The sequence below is a fragment of the Lissotriton vulgaris genome, chromosome 2_1 (assembly GCF_964263255.1).
Source record: "Lissotriton vulgaris chromosome 2_1, aLisVul1.2, whole genome shotgun sequence".
NCBI lineage: Eukaryota > Metazoa > Chordata > Amphibia > Caudata > Salamandridae > Lissotriton > Lissotriton vulgaris.
The window spans coordinates 2,107,504,200-2,107,519,926 of NC_141687.1; the positions used below are offsets into that span (position 1 = coordinate 2,107,504,200).

Here is a 15,727-nt window from a genome sequence, read left to right on the forward strand (position 1 = left end):
AATTCAGCCTCTCTAATTTGAGATTCTCTCAATTTGGTCTCATGTTCCCTTCTCTGAGGGCTAGTCATCACCTTTCTGGAGTGACCATGAGAACCTCTAGAAGCATGGGAGTTGTCAGAGTCACCTGAGTGAGCCCTTCTCCTCCTAGGCTTCTGGTTAAGTCCACCTGGGGGTCTGAATGGGTTGTTACCAGATTCATTCCCAAGTTGGCTTAAGTTAGCCTGGTTCAGTCTACTGACCAGCACCTGACTATTTCTGTCATCATCTGACCCACTGCTTTCCACCTCTTCCTCTTCCTCCTCTTCCTCCTCCTCTTCATCTACCTGAGGAGCTCCAGTGATGGGGGCTTCCTCATCAACTAGGATGATAGGACCAGGGGTGTCTACAGTGTCATCCTCTGAAGGATGGCCTCCTTCAGCATTCCCAGTGGGGTCTGCCTTAGAGGGCTTTAGAGTCTCAGACTGGTCTAAGAGCTCTCTTAGGCGGTCTGTAGTAGGGGAAGGCCCTGTCTTCAGACCCCTTAAGACACAAAGCTGTCTTAATTCCTTAAAGGAAAAAATAGCAAATTTGGATGGTGCCCTTGGAGGGTCACTCTCAACAGAGATGTTCCCAGTGGAACCCTCTGCTCCAGACATTGCTCTAGTGTGGGTGGATGTGTTGCAATCTACCTACACTGGTGTTTACCTACTAAACCTATCTAGTAGTTGTAGCTAGGGTGTGCTACTCCCTTTGCTCTACAACAACTAAGTTCAGTAGAACTTAAGTATACTAGTCTTGTTTTATATGTACCTAGCAGGTACCTGTATGATCTTTCAAATGATAATCTCAAAGATTGTAATGGTAAAACAACAGCAAGCTCAGATCCCAATCCGCTGCTCACCAATGTGAGAAGTTGGCCTGGTATATAATGCTCACCAATTCTTAGTGATCACTTTGTACCATGCCAAGCAACCCTTATGATGATTGGTTGTAATTCAACCTTGTAGACCAGTTATCCTAGTGGTAACGTGGACAAAGCAGTCTTAGGCTAAACTCTGAAAGGCATGTGAAGCCAGCTGTTATACCATACACAACCCCCTTGAATACCAAATGAAAGGGACACCACACAGATATATATTGAAAATATATATTGATTTATTAACTATAAAATCCCCTGGACTCTTTATGAGCACAGAAGCACAAGCGTTAAATCACAAGACAGTTTAAAATACACAAAAGTTGCACAATATGGATGAGCCCTAGGGGCTACCTAAACCATATACTAAGAAAGTGGTATAAGAGATACCAATAGGAAAGGGAACAGGCCTAGGGCCTTGGGAATCGCTGGAGCTATTCGAGACTAGCAGTGATTAAGTCGGGAAAGGCCCGCGGGACTCGGGTGCAGTGTTCAAAGTGCACGCACTTTCCAATGTAAAGTCTATGGTGCGTAAAAGTTACACAAAGTTAGTTTAAAGGCACTTCCGCTGAACCTAGAGGAACAAAACTTAAGACACAGACCCTAGAGGTGTGTACCAGTGTAGGGACACCGGCGTTGCAATGTTACCTCACCCACAGGAAGTGGGTGCACAGGGTCGAAGTGGCGTCGGGTTTTGACACGCAGGTTCTTGGCGCTTAAAGCTGAAGATGCTGCAGGCGATATGAAGGAGAAGTGTCCGGTGGATCCAAGGGTGGATCTGAAGTGGTGAAGACCTGAAAGCAGAGGGGACAATGTTCAAAGTCACTGACCAGTGACCACCGTGGAACCAGATTGGAACCAGGCAAAGTCGGATGCAAACAGGTGATGAGGTGTTGCTTCTCTCTGCAGCCACGTGGACACGAAGAGGTCAAGGACGTCCAGGAGTCGATCACGAGCTGTCCCTCGAAGGCTCTAGCTGATGGCGGTGTCGGCAACTCGATTGAAGAAAACAAGCCTTGGCTAATGCAAGCCACGGGGAAAGTGAAAAAGGCTTATTACTCGGACCAGCAAGGTCAGAGCGGGTACTCCTTTCTACAGGAGTGAGGGCAGGTCTGGAGCAACCAGACCCACAGTGTAAATCGTAGGTTTCGTCGCCAAGATGGCCGCTGACCACGTGACAAGCGGCCGGGATGGCGAGTCGAGTGGCACAAAGCAAAAGGGCCCCACGCAGATCGTGGAGATGATGGGGGGCTGATCTTTGGTGCAAATGCTGCTCGGTTGTGGGGCTTCCTAAACCCCAAAGCACAGAGTCGAGGATGCCTCGGGTGCTGCGCAGTCAGCGTCTCGGGGGTCTTTCAAGATGTCCGCTCCCACGTCTCTCGGTGCCTCCACGGGTCCCTTCTTTGCAGGGACTGTGGATCGGGCTGGGAGAAGTCTGGGAAGCTGGGTCTTGTCAGGCTCTGCACTCGGGCTCCGGCGGGAGGCGGCGGCAAAGCAGACGTTGAGGTGCTGGGTGATGCCTGTGTTCACAGGGTGGCCCCTCCTAGGCCACAAGGGAGATTCTCTTCAGTCTTCTGTGCAGCAGAATGTCGAAGTCCAGTCTTCTTCTTGTTTAAAGTTGATTTCAGGATGATCTGCTGTGCAATGGCACTGCTCCCACTCTTATTCCAATCTGAGGGGTGGATCACCTACTAGGTCCCTCCTCTGGGTGGGACCAGGAAGGGGAGTGGTTACACCCCTCTCCTTTGTCCAGCTCCTTGCCAGGACTGGGGCTGGAAAGCCCCAGAACCGGTTTGGGCTGGCTTATGCACAGGGACACCTTGTGTGCCCCAGGCATGTCTCAATCTATTCAGCCCTGTCCTACCCAATACACAAAACCCTGTCTGGGGTGGTGCTCGCACCTCCCCAGGCAGGAAACCCTTTGTCCAGGCCCTCCTCGCTGGAAGGACTCCCAGCAGCAGGAGGGCAGACATGTGTCTGTGGTGGCAGCATCCATTTTGTGATGCTGAGGCTCTGGTTAACTTTAACCGGGGTTAAGGCTACACACATGTCGTGTCCCTCTAGAAGGGTGGAATGCTATCCCCGTCGACAGAACTGTCGAGGGGATAGTATTCCAATTCGTATGACACCTTACTCGACATGTTTTGATAAAGCCAAACCAAAGATAGCATATAACCGCGAGGATTATAATGCACTTAAGAGTATATGGTATGGCAATATCCCGGAACAGCTTAGGGAGTGGTTCCCGACAGCTGCAGACAGGCTCAGCTCACGCTAGAGCACAATCTCACATATTTCCAATCACTCTGCCTCCAGGATTGATGAGGCCTTCCATAGGAGTGGCTGATAGGAACATATGTGTCCAGTTTAGGGTTAGATATAGGGATACTATATCTAAGCAAGAGGTGATTACACCAACTTACCCCAGCTGAGTGATCAGCCAGTTGTGTCAAATATGGAGGCCAGGCCAGGGGTGGCACAATTCATGCTGCAGCCCCTGGTAGGCCTTGGCTACACCTATGCCCTGGGTACCTATGGTACACTGTTACAGGGGCCTATAAGGTGAACCAATTCCAATTGTGTTATGCACCTAAGGTACATGGAGTCCATTTTAAGGAGAGAGCAATCAGCCTGGGGCCCTGAATAGCAGGAGCCCAGGCCAACTAAGTCAAAAACCAGCTAAACACCAGGCAAAAAGTTTGGGGGTAACCATAGTCAGATATCCACCTTCCTACAGAAAGCAAAAAGGAGTGAATGATTATATAATGCAACCTATCTATGAACGCCTCACCATAGTCTCACGCATTCTGGTCTCAGCAGCTGAGCTGGTCCCTCTTTCTCTCGCTTCGATTCTTCCAGGACTCTGCTCTGCACTCGCTGGTACACATCTGCACCGCTATGCCTCGTCAGAGCTGCTACACCTTCTCACTGCTTGCACCCTCTTTGGTCTCTTCATCTGCATCAGTCTATAATAACACTGTGATAGCCACCGCTGCTGACTTCAATCTGCTCCCAAGTCTGGCTGTTCAATAGTCTTCCATCTCGGTGACTAACTAACTTCTCCAATCTTTCCAGGAACCATCTAGCCTCTCCAATTCTCCAAAACCAACTGACTTCTCCACCGCTCAAAACCAACTGACAACTCTGCTCCACTGCTCTCTGATAATATGGGAGGCTCTCTACTCATGGAAATCTCCAGCAAGCACCCTGCCTCCCACCGAATTCCTGTACCAACCCCGCGCTCCCTGCGCTTCCACAGTGGCCAGCTGTAGTTGCGTCTAGAGCCCGGGAAGTAAGCACATTCCTTCGATAAGGGCCAGTCCTCACCGGTTCCTAACTAGTGAATACCAAGCTGAAACTAAACATTGCCTTTAACCTATAAGTGCCTCGGACAACTGAGGCAAGAAGACAAGATGGCTGCTCTCTAGTTTAGGCCTCTAAGCCCGAAAAGAGGCAAAAGAAACATAGAATCATGCCAAAGCCAATAGGCAAACCCTGCAAATAGGTAGAATAAAGTCAGGAATGAAGGACCAGTCATCATATACTGAGATGGTGGTGGACAATGGTCACCACCAGTCCAAATGGTACAAAATACCCTGTCGCTATAGCCTGAGAGTATGGAGGAGTGCAGCGGTAGTGCCTGAGTGAATGGAGTAGTGCATGGATAATGGCTGGGTGAATGAATGAGTGCATGGGTAGGGTCTGGGTGATTGGATGAGTGCATGGGTAGTGCCTGGGTGAACAGATGAGTGCATGGGTAGTAGTTGCATGAACAGATGAGTAGAAGGGTAGAGCGTGGGTGATTGGATGTGTGCATGGGTAGTGTCTGAGTAAATGGATGAGTGTAAATGTAATGCCTGAGTGAATAGATTAGTGCATGGATAACGGCTGCGTGAATGAATGAGTGCTTTGGTAGTGCCTGGGTGAATGGATTAGTGTGTGGGTAGTGCCTGAGTGTATGAAATCACAGATAGTGCCTGAGTGAATAGCTGAGTGCATGGGTAGTGCCTGAGTGATTGGAAATGTGCATGGTTATTGTCTGGGTGATTGCATAGTGCATGGTTGTGGCTGAGTGAATGGATGAGTGCATGGTAGTGCATGAGTGAATGGATGAGTGCATGCGTAATGCCTGGGTCATTGGACGAATGTATGGATAGTGCCCGAGTAAAAGGAGGAGCGCATGTGTACTGCCTGAATGAATGGATGTATGCATGGGCAATGCCTAGTTGAATGGATGAGTGCATGCATAGTGCCTGAGTGAATGGATGAGTGCAAGGGTAGTGCACAGGTGATTGTGTGATGCTAAGTTGGTTTACTTCATTCCTCCAAAACAGGACACAACAATTCAAAGTCAATAACACCCTGTCCAGTCCCAGTAAGTTTGGGAGTCCCGCAAGGGTCCTCACTATCCCCGATATTGTTTTATCTCTTCCAGGAACCCCTCGCCGAAATTTTACAAACTTCTAACGTACAATATCACATGTATGCAGATGAAAAACAACTATACCTCAAAATCCACACCCTAGATGACTTCAAACTATTTAATACAGCGCTTAGGAATACCCAAACCTGGCTGGCAAAAAATCATCTCAAACTGAATGCCCTAAAGACTGAATTCCTTCTAATAGCTCCACCGGCCCAAATCCCCAAAATGCAAGAATGGATCAAACATATTATGGCATTCAACGTTCAACCTACCATCGTGGACTCCGCGTCGTCACTAGGAATAACTTTAGATAGTAGCCTCAACATGCAAAAACATATCAGCAGTGCTACAAAGGGATCAAACTTCCAGTTAAACACACTGAGGAAACTGAAACCCTTCCTCCCACACAATGACTTCAAGCAAGCAGTACAGGCTTTGGGTATACCCAGAGTGGAATACTGATGTGTCTCTCTCTGCGGCCTACCCAAAGCATCAACTGCACCATTAAGAGCTTCAATCAATGCAGCAGCAAGACTCATAACTGGGTCTAAACGTAGTTCCCACATCTCCCCGGACCTACAATCCCTGAACTGGTTACCCCTGGAGGCGAGAATTCATCTGAAAATAGCTTGCATGACGCACAGAGCCATGCATCACAAGGCACCCAGCTACTTGGCACAGAAACTTACGATCTCGGGTGGCATCAGACCCTGAAAAAATGCCGAAAAACTACTACTGAAACCACAAAACTTCAATAAAAAAAAAATTATAACCGAACCTTCTCTGGGATGGAGCCCAGAATTTGGAATGCCTTACCCCCAGAAACCAGACTTAACCCTTCCACTACCTCTTTTAAAAAAGAAGTAAAATCCATCCTCATGGCCAAATTCACATGAATATGGTCTATTGAAACCTTGAGACGAGATGCACACGCGCTCTTAACCACAAGACAGACTTGATGCTGCATCTTACCATGCTGCTTTTATTATATGCTTTGTTTATATGTTTGGATTCGCTCTTATTTACTGTATAAGTAACATTTATTGATTGTATAGCGCTCTGATATCCGCCAGGATCTTGTTCACGCTCTATAAAACTGTAAAAATAAATAAATATGGATAGTGGATGAGTGCAAGGGTAGTGCCTCAGTAAATGGATGAGTGCAAGAGTAGTGCCTGGGTGAATGGATGAGTGCATGGGTACTGCTTTGGTGATTGAACTAGTGTGTGGGTAGTACCTGGTTGATTATATGAGAGTGTAGGTAGGCACAGGTGACTGGATGAGTGCAAGAGTAGCACCTGGGTGATTGGATGAGTTCAATGGTAGAGCCTGCGTCATTGAATGAGTGCAAAGGTAGTGGCTTGATGATTGGGTGAGTGCATGGATAGTTCCTGTGTGATTGGGTGAATGCATTGATACTGCCTGTGTGATTGGGTGAGTGCATGGATAGTGCCTGTGTGATTGGATGAGTGCATGGGTGCTGTCTGGAAAATTGGCTGAATCCATGAGTAGTGCCTGGATGAGTGGATGTGTGCATTGTGCACGGGTAGTGCCTCAGTGAATGGATGAGTGCGTACATAGTGTCTGGGTGATTGTATAGTGCATGGGTATTGGCTGGGTGATTGGATGAGAGCCTGAGTAGTGGCTGGGAGATTAGATAAATTCAAGTGCAGTACCTGAGTGATTGGATGACTGCTTAGGTAGTGGCTGGATGATTGGACAAGTGAAACTGCTGTGCCTGGGAGAAGGGAGGAGTACATAAGTAGTAACTCAATGAATGAATCCATCACTAGATTAGTGATTTGACACACGCAATATACCTCGACCTCCAACCACATACCTCGACCTCCAACCACTGTGAAAAAATAGAAACAGACAAAAATGTATTTGATTTTCATTTCGAATAGGCAACCAAACAACATACAATATTTTGTAACCAAAACTTTTATTCAACATAGACAAATGATTTACTGGTAGGCCGCGGGGAGCGAGCAGCGGCAAGGGTGGGAAGAGAGGAACCCCAATGAAAGTAAGAGGCAGCACAAAGAAATAGCAGGAATGATATTGATATTGATATTGAAATGTATTTGTAGAGCGCTCGTTCGCCCAGAGGCTTCATGGCGCTATAGACAGGGACACAACGCATCAAACAGAGGAAGCATAGAGGAGCTCAACAGAACGCTTGGGAAAAGAGCCATGTTTTGAGGGCGTGTCTGAAGCTAAGAATGTTTCCACACGTTTTAAGGTGAAGAGGAAGGGAGTTCCAGAAGGCGGCCGCAAGATGGTCAAAGCAGCAACCTCCAAGACGCTTCCTTTTGTAAGTAGGGACAGTCAGAAGATGTTTATGCATAGAGCGAAGATTCCTGGAGGGGTCATATTTTTTTAACAAGTCTCTGATGAATAGGGGGCCAGATTGGTGTAAGGACTTAAATAAAATACATCCGGTCTTAAAAGCCACCCGTTGCTCAACAGGCAACCAGTGTAGTTGTTTTAGGCCCCCTCTAACAGACTGCCTCTTAGGTAGATTAAGAATAAGTCTGGCTGCCTGATTCTGAATCAACTGGAGGCGTTTTAACTCGCCGGCCTGGAGCCCAAGGTAAAGACTATTGGAAAAATCCAGTCTAGACAGAACCAGGGAGATGACAATCTGTGTGAGCGCCTCCAGAGAGAAGAAACGAGCGATTTTCTTAATTTTCTTCAGCTGAAATAAACTGGAGGACACCACTGCGCTGACCTGCCTTTTCAGAGAGAGATCTTCGCTAAGAAAAATTCCAAGGCTCTTAACTGAGAGCGATTTAGATGGTGGGGCTCCCATGCTGGCTGGCCAAAAGCCAGGGTTCCAGCTGAGTACACTCTGCCCAGGCAAGACCAGCTCAGTCTTGCCTGGGTTGAGCTTCAGGTGATTGCAGCTCATCCAGCTCAGGATGTGAGACATGGTGTTTTGAAACACTACCACTGAGTCCTCGGTGTTTAAAGGAAAGATGAGCTGCAAGTCATCTGCGTAGTTGAAGATGGTGACTCTGGTGTTCCTAAGGGAGTACAGCAGGGGGCGTAGATATAAATTAAAAAGTAGCGGTGACAAGGAAGAACCCTGAGGGACTCCGCAGGTGGTAGGAATAGTGGGGGCCGTAAAGGAGCCCAATCTCACGGATTGGGTGCGGCCAGTAATAAATGAGCGAATCCAGCTCAACGCAGGACCCCTGAGACCAGCCTGTTCGACACGGTTGACCAAGATGGTATAGTCAACCGTGTCGAATGCCGCTGATAGATCTAATAACACCAGAGCCTGGTGGATCCCCTCGTCGGCATTCCGCCTCAGAGTGTTCTGAACTGAGACGATGACTGCTTCAGTAGAATGAAGAGGGCGGAAGCCAGCCTGGTTAGGCGCAAGGTACTGTGATTCTTCCAAAAATTGGGACATGCTGTCACAAACATGGGCCTCCAATATTTTGGCACAGTACGGCAACAAAGAAATGGGCCTGTAATTGAGGGGATCCGATGGATTAGCCCCTGCTTTTTTCAACAAAGGGATGAGAAGAGCTTTCTTAAAACTGGCAGGGACCAAACCCTGTGAGAGGGATCCATTCATCATGGAAAGCATGCTCTCGGGGATAGCGGCTCCCACTTCCCGCAGGATGTAAGGAGGGCAGATGCCATCAGGGGAACCAGATTTAACTTTGAGGAGGAGTTTAGATAAACAGACAGCGTCAATGGGGGGGAAAGATTCCAGGGTGGAAGGATTGTAGTAGGTGTCAACCGGGGAAGAAGGGGGTGAGGTGGTGAGAATACTTTGCTTTATGGTGCAAATCTTATTGAAAAAGAAGGTATTTAGTGTGTTGCAGAGATCCTGGGTGGGAGCCACAGCTAGGGAAGTTCTGTCACTGCCACTAAGACTCTCCACAATGTTGAATAAGTCTCTGGATTTATTGCGTGATTGAAGAATTTGCTCGGAGAAATAGTCAGTTTTGTGCTTCTGTATGAGTTTCTGGTACTCCTTTCGTGCCCTACAATAGTCAGCCTTGTCGGATTCTGAGTACGCCAACCGCCACTTACGCTCCTTCTGACGAACTTTCAGCTTTAGAGCTTTAAGATGAGGTGTGAACCACCTATGAGCGTCATGGGTACGGGAGCGGGGAAAGTTGGAACAGGGAGCGTGAGCATTAGCAGCCTGAAGTAGCCAACTGGAAAAGGCTTCTTCGTTCCCCTCAATATCCTGATCAAGTAGGGGGAGGGATGAAGTTAAGGAGTCAATGAAGGCAGGGAGGTCAGCGTGCTTCCAGAGTCTGACTTTCCCTCCTTGCTGAGGCGGCTGTTTCCTGAATGAGGCGCCGACGGGAGCTTGCAGGTGGAGGAGGGCCTCGAAATCAGGATCTAGGGCACGAGGGCAGATCACTACTAGGTGGAGCTGTGTGGCTTGGGGAGTAACACACACTAACAAGATCAGTAAAGTCACCTTGCTAGAGCTTGGGGAGACTGCTTTGCGCCAAGAGCCAATGGCGATGCAGCTTGTATGTAGTGTATATGTAATACAATGAGAGCTGCGTCTGGATTAGCAAGATGTTGCCCCAGTGAAGTAGAGAGCTGCATTTGCCACCCTCAACCCCCACCCTAAACACATAGTGGATTCCAAATCACAGTACTTAAGTATGCATGTCAGGCAGGCCCAGTCCAGAGACCAGTCAGCCTGTCATGTGCAGTTTAATTACATAGAGTCAAAGATCTCCAGGACATCAGCCACGCCCCCTCTACCATAGCAATACGAGTCGCCCAGGCTGCAAGTGGTATGAAAGACTACCAACCATGAATTTTATGCATCCACAATGGAGACTGCTTTATTTTCAAGGTGTGTGGTGGACAAAAGTAGTGGGTCGACGCCCCTCTGCTCCTAGGGATGAACCGTCTCTGGTGAAAGCATCATAAGTTACCAACACTTTGTGGTCAGATCTGGTCACAAACTTCGCTCTCGAGAGCTCTGTATCACCTAGCTTGGAAGCTGAGGTTGCACTTAAGGAAGCATTACTTCTTTTTAGTGCTGCTAAGCTACATAATTGTTTGCTCCTGCAAAGAAACCACTCCCAATAGTGAGTCTGTAAAATGATCGCCCATTTTCTTGAGTTTCACTAATAGTCTAGTACTGGGTTTTGTGATCGATAAAAAATGTCATGTAATTTGGGGCAAGTGCCTATCTCCACATGCCTTAAGTTTTAAATGTTTAACCAGCTATACATTGTTCTGTTTAGTATGGCCACAATGACATGATCATCTGGGTTCTGTCAAAGATCCTTGTTAAACACCGACCCTGTGAGAAACACCCACAGCTACAAACGAGGTACCACACAAACACAGATGATATCCAGATACACTTCAGGGTACGCAAGCCAACATATACTCAGTGGCACATCATCATTGCACCACCCAGGATAACGTGCTAAATACTTATAAGGTCCCTTAGGCGCGACCTATTGGCAATGCCAGTGCTTGTTAGGTTTTGCCTGTCGATGCGCATGCGCATCGAGCTTGCGAGACTATGGGGGCTTAAACACTCTTTAACCAACTTGCAAGGAATCGTGGCGATTCCTTGCAGTGCCCGTGAAATTTAAGCTCAATGCGCATGCGCATTGAGCTTAAAAGCGCGTGCACATGCCCCCAGCCGCCTGCCTTGCACTCCTCCCACACCCCCGCTCCGCCCCCTCCCCTGCCTGCTGTGTCGCATTTCTTCAGTTCCCTCAGCCGTCTGCCAGGCCCCTGCTGCTTTCACACCCTCTCCCCGCTCCGCCCCTCCCCTGCCCGCCGTGTCGCATTTCTCCCCCTCCCACCCCCCCTTCTCTGCCTTCCGTCTTATTCTTGTCTCTTTAAAACTCTTGTCCATACCACCAACATTCTGCGCCTCGCTTCAAAACATTTATTTTTCTTACGGTTACCAACATTCTGCGCCTCGCTCCAAAACATTTATTTTTCTTACGGTTACCTTTGATTTTCCCTTTCTTCCCCTTCATGGCTCCCTTTCGTCACCGTTTTCCCACAACCCCTCCTCGTCCATTTTGAATTCCTGCTTCCCTTCACCTCGTTTGCTTTCTTCCTCCACTTTATCTTTTTCCCCAGGCTGACGATTCATTTTACTTGCCCCTTTCATTTGCTTTCTTTATTCCTTCCTTGTCCTGAATACGTCCCTTTTTTTTTTACCTCATCCCATTTCCTTCCCACCATTACTGTTCATTTACCTATCCTTTGGCTGCTCGCTTCCCTTCCTCCTCGCTTCCCCTCCACATCTTTCACCTCTTTATTCTCTCCTCCCTCTGCGTAGCTCACCTCCCCTCCCCCTCCCTCACTCTTTCAGCTCGCTGGTTGTGTGCCTCGCGCTGGTGCGTCCACAGCTGTTCCGCAGACAGGGTTGACTCCAGACTCCCCTTGGAAGATGCCACTGAAAACATGTTCTATTTCCGGCGCGCGCGCTTGGACGCCATCAGCAGAAGAGAGCCGCCGCGAGGACAAATAGACCAATTTAGCAACAGATTATTTGCGGCAGAAGAACCTCCTCTGTTAAGCATCAGAGACGCGCTGGAGAGCCGGCCAAACGCCTTGCTGCTCCGAAAAAAATCACATATTAAAGGACCCACGTGATGGACCTAAGATTATAAACCTCCTTGTTTCATATCTTAACGTGTATCCTCTGGGATTTATACAGTTAATTACGAAGCATTTTGACTTAAGTAAGACAGTGCTCGGCTTAAGATCCGTTGCTCTTCAGGCGCCTGCATAGGGAAAGATGCAGAACAACCAGAAAGCGTGGTGAGCATTTAACGTGAAGTTGGACAGTAGGGTTGATAACCTGGAATAAATGGTAAAAAATTAAGATTTTGGCAAACGTTCGTTACATTTCCAGGTTCGTCAAGTGACCCGAGATGCATTTTCTGGTGGCAGCAGCCAATATACGGGAATTTTATTGGTACTTTTCTATTTCAGGCATTAGGGAACCAGGGCTGATGACTTTAATACATTTTTTTTTTTTGATAACCAAATGTATTGATTTTAGGTAAAAAGCGAGCACAAAGAAAAACAAAAACATAAGACCAGCAGCAAGTAGGAGCAGCGGTGCACATCAGAAACATGATGACATTATGACAGCATTTAATACATTTTTATTATATTTTTTGATTGTTGAATCTATTGCATCACAGCTATTGTGCGCAAGTGAATGGTTGGACATAAACCTACAATGCAAAGCGTACAGGAGCTAAACCCAGTTTTGATAGGCAATGATGTGTTAAGGCTAACTTCCCTCAGCAGTGATGGGCCTTTACCCCAACCATGGCACTACTTTCATAAGCTGAGTATCTGTGGCTGATCATCCTCCCCTCTCTCCCCAATCCCCTCTCTCCTCACTCCCCTCTCTCCTCTCCCCTCTCCTCACTCTCCCCTCTCCTCACTACCCTCTCTCCTCTCCATCTCCCCTCTCCTCACTCTCCCCTCTCCTCACTAAACCCTCTCCTCACTCAACCCTCTCCTCACTCAACCCTCTCCTTACTCTCCTCTCTCCCCTCTCTTATTCTACCTCTCTTCTCCTATCTACTTACCTCTCTCCTCTCGTCCCGCTCCCTTCAGCACCACCACAGCATCACTCAGGGGCACCACAACATCACTATGCGCCACTACAGCATCAATGAACGCCACAGCATTACTCATCGCCACCACCGCATCACTCAGCACCATACCCGCATCACTCAGCACCACTCATCATCACCACATCATCACTCAGCTCTACCCCAGCACCACCACATTCTCACTCAGCACCACCCCAGCATCACTCAGCGCCACCCCAGCATCACTCAGCGCCACCCCAGCATCACTCAGCGCCACCGCGCCACCCCAGAATCGCTCAGCGCAACCACAGCATCACTCAGCGCACAGCATCACTCAGCGCAACCACAGCATCACTCAGCACCACTACAGCATCACTGGTTCAAATATGTTCTTACAATGTTTCAAGCTGTTTTCAAGCTTTATTACACATCACAAAAAAAATTTAACATTTAACTTCAGTTCTTGGATTTTCGTCACAATAAAAAGCACTGAACATAATCTTCACAAAAGTTATTTACAAAAGTTTAAGCTATTGCCATTACAAATTAAATAATTTATTTAAGTATTAATCATTTAAAAAAAATAAAAGCCATTGTTATTTGTAATATCAATACATTTAAGTCACGTAAATACAAAACATGTTGCATTACAAATGCTATAGGTGTAACGTTTGCGAAAGTTATAACTATTGCCATTGTAAATGACAAAGCTATTATTTTAGCTATTTCAAAAATCAACACAATAATTTAAAAAAGTCTTTTATAAGACCAATAGCTCAAACTTTCCTAATGCGAGACCTATTGCATTTCCAATGCTTGTTTTTCAGCGTTTCATTCTTCGCACAGAACTGTGGGGGAACTAGCAGAGCAAACGGAGGCACGCGCACGCTCTGGCGGCACGTGCTTGGTCTCGTGCCCGGGAAGTCGCGCGGACGTGCATCAAACTCAGCTTCCCGGGTTGAAGGAGCAGGCTGGGTGGACTGTATCGGTCCTCGCGTCATGGGGTTACAGTAACTGCGCGCGGTCGGTTCAGCTTGTGCGGCTAGAACCAAAGTGCATCGCCAGGGCACAAAACAATGTTTTCTAGAAACTGCAACGATACAAGCAGCCCGTGTAGTGTCAGGAAACCCACCCGGGGAAGCGGCGGCACTGTGCGTGCGCTCACGGGAGCAGACCGCCTGCAGCCCTCTCAGTGTATCTTCAGGGGCAGATAAACTCGTGTGCGTCCCCCCCCCAAATTTTTTTTCCGCCCTGACCAATCGTGCTTTTTAGGTCTACCGCACAGTGACCCTTCTTTCAGTAAAGGGGCTGAGCTCAGACCACTGTCTGCTAGTGGGGGTTCTTTAAACTCTAGAAACGTTGCACGCACAAATGAAGACCGTGACAGGCCCACGCGCGACTTCACTTGGTCCGACCTTCCCAGTCGGAATCCCACGGAAAAAGTAAACACACAAACCAGCTAGCTATTTACAAAACTGCATCTGACTAGTTGGGGCAGAGTTTTACCGTTTTTTGGGGGTGGAGTATGCCACTCCGATAGTGCCTCCCCTCCTGACGCTGTTTTATATTCTGCGCTCGTAAAAACAATAACACCTGAGACTATCTGCATGCTCGAGCCTGGCAGCGGTACGCTGGAAGTCAGTGAAAGTGCTGTCCCGCCGTCCCATGGAAAGAAATGCCCGACAGGAACGGATTTTCTCGAAGCCACCGGAAACAATACACACACATTCATCCTTGGTTCTCCAGTAAGAGCGCGGTGTTCTCCTACAGTCGACAGTTAGAGGCACGCGTTTTGTTGTGGCTGCAGCAGTCGGCTTCTCCCACCTCGAACAGCTGCAGCTCGCCCAGGTCTGGAGGGAATGCGCCTGGGATGAGGAGAGGGCAGAGCGCTACACACACCGCCCCCTCCCTGCCTCCTGCTTCCAGCCAGTGGGCTCGGCTCCTCCCGGCTCTCGGGCAGCCCCGCCACCCAAGGGTTAACTCTGCCAGCCCCACCAAGCCTCTCTTTTTTTTCCAAGGCGGAGGGATACCGAGCAGGGCCTGAACGTGGTGCTGCGGCCCGTTCTTGCAAATATGTCTGCCTGAGGGAGACCCACAAGTTACGTTCGGGGGAAAATTCAAGGGATAAACCCGGATTCCCAGCGGCGGCGCGCCCCCCAGGCGGACCGTGGGCAGCAGGGTCACCCGAGGCGACCCTCGGACAAACTTCACCCGCCTTGTTGGATGTTAAAACGGGAAAAAGGTAAAGGCAGGGGGCTGCTGCTGCAGGGGGACAAGTTGTGATGTCAGAGTGTGCTGCTCCTGGCGGAGAGGGGGCGGCTGAGTCTGGTCTGGCTGCAGGACGGGATGGCTGGTGTGCTGGGGAGGCTGTGTGCCCTGGCTGTGTGTATTGTGCCTCAGCACTGGCAATTTATCTCTGTGTTTTGGGAGAGGGCAGCTCGTACCTTGGAGGGGCTCCGTAGTGAAGGGAGGCAGGTCGTGAAAGTTGAGCTGGTGGGGAGCCCGAGCTTAGTCCGGGCCTCGGATTATTGCCATGGGTAGCAGGAGCAGGTCCCCCCGGCGCCCTCCGGCTCTCTCCCGCGGCCGGTGCCTGCCTATCCCCGCATCCCTATTGTTCGCTGCCCCGGGCTGGGCCACTTTTTTTTCGTCCGCTTTGGTACGTTTCCCAAACCCTCGGGTATTCGTTTTATTGATGGTGAGGCAGGGAGGCTGGCCGGCTGCCCCCTCCCCACGGCACTGACAGGAAGTGGTAGGTGGGACTAGGGGAGCTGGAGGGAAACTCGCAGGCTCCGGTATTGTTTTCAGAAGCGCAGAGTGTAAAGTTGG

The 15,727-nt window shown here is 48.9% G+C and overlaps 1 protein-coding gene across 11 annotated transcripts in view; it reads left to right on the forward strand.

Moving 5' to 3' along the window:
* Nucleotides 1–14,924: 14,924 nt before the first annotated feature.
* TCF12 (transcription factor 12) overlaps nt 14,925–15,727 on the forward strand; it is an 864,399-nt gene continuing 863,596 nt past the window's right edge. For 5 of the 11 annotated variants that reach the window (XM_086958363.1, XM_086958368.1, XM_086958361.1 and 2 more), the window contains exon 1: nt 14,938–15,143. The gene's annotated coding sequence lies outside the window, so the exon portion shown is untranslated. Of the gene's footprint in view, nt 15,144–15,727 lie in introns of all 11 variants that reach the window. The other 6 variants (XM_086958359.1, XM_086958362.1, XM_086958360.1 and 3 more) reach the window with 2 other exon arrangements.